The sequence below is a fragment of the Silurus meridionalis genome, chromosome 14, assembly GCF_014805685.1.
Source record: "Silurus meridionalis isolate SWU-2019-XX chromosome 14, ASM1480568v1, whole genome shotgun sequence".
Lineage (NCBI taxonomy): Eukaryota > Metazoa > Chordata > Actinopteri > Siluriformes > Siluridae > Silurus > Silurus meridionalis.
Genome location: NC_060897.1, coordinates 17,671,359 through 17,677,358, shown reverse-complemented (window position 1 = coordinate 17,677,358; position 6,000 = coordinate 17,671,359).

The window sequence follows — 6,000 nt, the reverse complement described above, 5'->3', positions numbered from 1 at the left end:
TCCACTTACTGTTCACTTGATTGGGAATACATGTATTCTTAAATTGAGCAACCCACTGAACCTTGCAGTGGATGGGCTATAACATTACACTCCACTCCTGGCAGCTTAGAGCAGGAATATATCATGGCAAAGGAGAAATATTTTTTTTATCTTCACCTGTGCAGTTTGAGTGAGCCTGTACTCATGACAACCCAAAATCTTGTTCTTGTCTGAGAGTAGGTTTTCTGCAGCCCATTCACCTTAAGGATTAATGTTTTATCAATAGTGAGAAGCATTTTTGTCACTACACCTGGAAGAGTGATTAATTGAGTAACTACATCCTTACATAGAGCTGGAACCAATCTGACCAGCTTCCTCTCACCTTTCTTATTAGCAAGCCATTTCCACCCACAGCACTGCTGCTCACTCAGTCAATTTGTCTATTATTTGAGACACTGAAATACTCAAATCAGTATTAGGGTCAGGTTTTAAAACCAAAAAATGTAAGAATTTCACACTCAGTGGTTTACAAACAAGCTATTGCCAGCTACATGCAGATATTCTGTAGTGTGGGTTGTGCTTCACCCATGGGGTTGTGTAATCCCATTGCTGTCTAATTATCAGGCTCCTTGGCTGTAACAGCTACAACCCATGAATGTGGATCGGGCTCTATTTTACATTAAAGTGCCAAGTTAATAACCATTTAAAAAACAATTTGATGCTGGCTCTGCATTCTTTGTTTAGTGCATTCAATGTTTTGTTGACTGTTTACACATGGAGTTTAACTACATTTGTTGTTAAAAAGGATAAACCAACACAAACAAAGCTGTCTATTAAAATAAAAGGAAGTAATCTCTCTTACCAAGGCGTTTTGCCTTAAAGTGTTTAATTTAGGACAGATTTAGAAAATGTTCATGTAGTTCCAAACTTTTTTCAATTTATGAATTATGGAGGCCAGTGTTCTGCAGATAATATTTTTCAGATTTGGTCTTCACACAATCCCAACCCAGTCCCAAACACGGATAAATGGGGAGGGTTGCATTAGGAAGGGGATCCAGCGTAAAAACATGTGCCAAATCGAACATGCAGATCACGAATAAGAATTTCATACCGGATCAGTTGAGGCCCGTGTTACCAACGACCGCCACAGGTTTTGTTAGCCAACAGGGTACTGGTGAAAATTGGGCTACTGTTAGCTGAAGTAGGAGAAGGAAAGGAGGAAGACGTCTACAGAGATGACAGGAAAAAGAAAAGTGTAGGAGAGTGGAGGTTAGGGTTGGTACTTTAAATGTTGGACTATGACTGGTAAAGGGAGAGAGGTAGCTGATATGATGGAGAGGAGAAAGGTAGACATGTTGTATGTTCAGGAGACCAAGTGGAAAGGGAGTAAGGCCAGGAACATAGAAGGGGGGGTTAAACTGTTCTACCATGGTGTGGATGGAAAGAGAAATAGTGTAGGGGTGATTCTGAAGGAAGAGTACAGTAAGAGTGTAGGGGAAGAGAGTTTCTGATACAGTTATAAACGTGAAGCTGGACGTTTATGGGTTGATGATAAATGTCATCAGTGCTTATGCTCCACAAGTTGGCTGTGAGATGGAGGAGAAGGAAAAATTCTGGAGTGAGTTAGATTAAGTGGTAAAAGGTGTAATGACGATTGGTGATTGGGGTAGATTTCAATGGGCATGTAGGTGAAGGAACCGAGGTGATGAGGAGGTGAATTAAGGAGAGGAATGAAGAAGGGCAGATGGTGGTAGATTTTGCTAAAAGGATAGGAATGGCAGTGGTGAATACTTATTTTAAGAAGAAAGAGAATCATAAGGTGATGTATAAGAGTGGCGGAAGGTACACACAGGTGGATTATGTTCTATGTAGGAGATGCAACCTGAAGGAGATTGGAGACTGTAAGGTGTTGGCGGGGGACAGTGTAGCTAGGCAGCATCGAACTGTGGTTTGTAGGATGGTTTTGGAGGTGAAGAAGAAGAGGAAAGTGAGGACTGAAAGAAGAATTAGATGGTGGAAACTAAAGGAGGAAGACTGTAGTGTGAGATTCAGGGAAGAGGTCAGACAGGGGCTCGGTGGTAAAGAGGTGCTGGATGATTGGGCAACTACTGTTGAAGTGATAAGGGCAACAGCTAGAAAGGTACTTGGGGTGACATCTGGAAATAGAAAAGAAGACAAAGAGACATGGTGGTGGAATGAGGTAGTGCAGGAGAGCATAAGGAGAAAGAGGTTGGCAAAACAGAATTGGGATCGACAGAGTGATGAGAAAAATAGACAGGAGTACAAGGAGATGCGGCAGCAGGTAAAGAGGGATGTGGCAAAAGCCCCTTGGCATACAAGGAGCTTTATCAGAAATTGGACACTAAGGAAGGAGAAAAGGATTTATACAGATTTGCCAGGCAGAGGGACCGAGCTGGGAAGGATTTGCTGCAAGTTAGAGCAATAAAGGATGAAGATGGAAATATGTTGACTAGTGAGGAGAGTGTGCTGAGAAGATGGAGGGAGTATTTTGAGCAGCTGATGAACGAGGAAAATGAGAGAGAGGGACAAGGTTGGATGGTGTAGAGATGGTGAAGCAGGAAGTGGATAGGATTAGTAAGGAGGAAGTGAGAGCAGCTATTAAGAGGGTAAAGAGTGGAAAGTCGGTTGGACCAGATGACATACTGGTAGAAGCATGGAGATGTTTAGGACCGATGGCAGTGGAGTTTTTAACCAAATTGTTTAACAAGATTCTGGGAAGTGAAAGGATGCCTGAGGAATGGAGAAGGAGTGTGCTGGTACCGGTTTTTAGGAATAAGGGAGATGTGCAGACCTGCAGTAACTACAGGGGAATTAAGTTGATCAGTCACACCATAAAGTTATGGGAAAAAGTAGTGGTAGTGGCTGAGAGAAGAGGTGACCATCTGGTGCCGTGAGAGGAGTTGTGGTATTGTATGAGGAAGTCAGGTGTGTCAGAGAAATATGTGGTGCAGGACATGTATGAGGACAGTGTGACAGCAGTTAAGTGTGCAGTAGGAAGGTGAAGGTTGGACTGCATCAAGGCTGAGCCCTTTCCTGTTTTCAGTAGAGATGGACAGGTTGACAGAGGAGGTCAGACAAGAATCTCCATGGACTATGATGTTTGCGGATGATATTGTAATTTGTGGTGAGAGGAGGGAGCAGTTTGAGAAGAGCCTGGAGAGGTGTAGGTATGCGCTGGAGAGAAGGGGAATGAAAGTCAGTAGGAGTAAGACAGATTACATGTGTGTGAATGAGAGGGAGGGCAGTGGAGTGGTGCAGTTGCAGGGAGAAGAGGTGGAGAAGGTGGAGGAGTTCAGGTACCTAGGGTCAACAGTGCAAAGTAATGGAGAGTGTGTTAGAGAAGTGAAGAAAAGTGTGCAGGCAGGGTGGAGTGGAGTGATAGCAGAAATAGAGTGATTTTGTGGTTTATCCGCTGTGGTGACCCCAATGCAAGAAGCCGAAAGAAGTAAAAGAAGAAGAAGAAGAAGAAGAAGGTCTTCACACAATCCTAAATATAGATTTAAACTGTAATTGCGACCTTTGTTAAGAAAAGAGACCTTTTCATAATTGCCTCAAGAAACAAAAAAATTCTTGGGTCAAAGTATCAACAAGGAATGTCCTGTGATCAGAGAACTTTTGGGTTCAGATAGAGCTGAAGTTTGTCATGAGGACACCCTGACCCTACACTATATGAAGAAAAGCTTATTTTGGGAAAATGTTGATGTAGGTGAAGTGAGAAGACCTGGGATGCAGTCCGTGTTTCACTTCATCCCAAAGGTGTTCAAAAATGTTGGGGTCAGAGCTTTATAGCAGGAAGATCTTCCACTCCAAACTATGTATATGGATAAGCTGGCTTTGTGCACAGGGGCATTGTCATGCTGGATAAGGTTTAGGTTTGCTAGTTCAAAAGAAGAGAAAATTTCATGCTGCTGGACCCAAAGACGTCCTATAATAATAACCTTAAACGGTGTGCTTACAGTTTGGGGAAGAAACACATACGGTAGAAAAGTTCATGTGTCCCAGTACTGTTTTCCATATAGTGTATGTTACCAGTGTTTAGTCAGCAATTTTTTTGGTTGTAAAATATCCTGCCACCAGCCCCTACACTATGTTCTAATACCACAAGTAAAACTTTCAACAAAATGCAAGTGAAATCCAATATGCCAATATTGCAATACAATATTTGTTGTTCTTCCTAGAACTTTATCATTGCATCTGCATTCACAACTTGGGTAGCATATATCTATGGGTATACTGTATACCGTTATTTACACTTGCATTAACTGGTTTGAACCGTTTGTTGATTTCAGATGGGACTCGGGTCAAATATTACACCATGAATCATATTTCCTATGTGCTTTACTAGTATGTATGCATTGCATTTTAGGTAAATTCCTTTAAAAAAAATGTATTAGCCAAATATTTCATTTTTATAAAATAACAGTTGTTCAGAATTGTTTATTTACATGTGGTTTTCTTGCAGAACGTCTTATTTGTCCAGCTAACATGGAGGAAGATTGACCAGTTTATCATAATATATTCTATTTCGTTCGACTACTGGTGAGATTCTGCACAGATGGAACATTTTTCACCACCTGTCAAATGGTACTGCCAGGTACACCTACACCCACTTATCAAATGAGCTTCTGATCAGGTTGATGGTGTGAATGTGAACTGACTTACAGCCATAAATCACCCTGGGATGTAGGTTCAGTTGCCCAAAAAGAGCATTTAGCAGTCAAATCATGTACACAAAGTACACAGACTGACAATATTTAAATACAGTATTAGATATCGTTTTATTTATACATACATTATAATATAACATTCAATCAGTTTTACAATATTTTAAATGACAGTGCAATGTTAAAATATAAAAAAAACAAGTCCTGTTTTTGCTATTCCAGCTTTTCCATAAAGAGCAGTCCAGCCTTATAGGTAAAGTACTTGCTTAGTTTAAGTGAACTTGACTTGACTTAAATGGAAATTCTAACATACTAAAGAATAATGGTGAAGTTGATGGTCAAACTAAAAAAAAAAAAAAACAAAAAAAACAATGAAGTCTACTGCAACCAATGTGGGACATTTCACAAAGGTAGCATGAATTTAGCTCATATAGACATAGTGTTATTGCAAACACTCTATGTGTTTAAAAATTTTTTTTAATGATATTAATGTCATACTTTCATGTGTCATTGATGCTAATTATAAAGGATAAGGATATAGCTCTTTTATGTGAAAGCTAAACTGTCTATTCTTCTTAACTACATGAACAAGGGCTTAGTTCTGTTTCTCTCAAAGCAAAGAAAAAAAAATAGATATACATCAATGTTTAATCTAGGAGTGTCCAAACGTTTTTTTTTTCCTGAGGGCCACATACAGAAAAATATATGAAGGACTGGGCCACTCACTAGACATATGGTATACTACCTCACTTTTATTGCACTAATATTAGTAAAATCAATCGAATGCAGGTAAATATCGTTTGATAGTTGAACATTTAAAGAATGTTTAAAGAAAGAATGTTTAAAGAAAGAACGTTTAAAGAAAAAAGCCTCCATCACAGCTCTACATTAGTAGATTTGAATTTTTTTTTTTTACAAAAAGGTTGCCAGGTAATTCTCTCAGTGACAGCCTCAGATTGGCATGACTCTTTGGTTCTCCCATTTCTGGTGACCCTGAGCGAATTTTTTCTTTAAATGGTTGCTTTGTGGAGGTGCTGCCTTGTTCAAGACAGTAACAAGACCGTGTTGAAACTCAGAAGTACAAATATTATTTGAGGGCCATAGATCATTCTATTTTTAGACTTCGATACGGGCTTATTAAAAATGGATGGTGGGCCGCAGTTGGACACCCATGGGTTAATCTATACAAAATCCTCCAGTATGGTATTTTTTATTTATTTTTTTAATACCTACAATACAGGATCTCAAAAAAGCTAGGGGAGCATCCAGTGGTCAGTATGAGAGAACTGTAGTCAAAGCACCCAATTCTATCTGCTCTAATACAAGAAACACAATT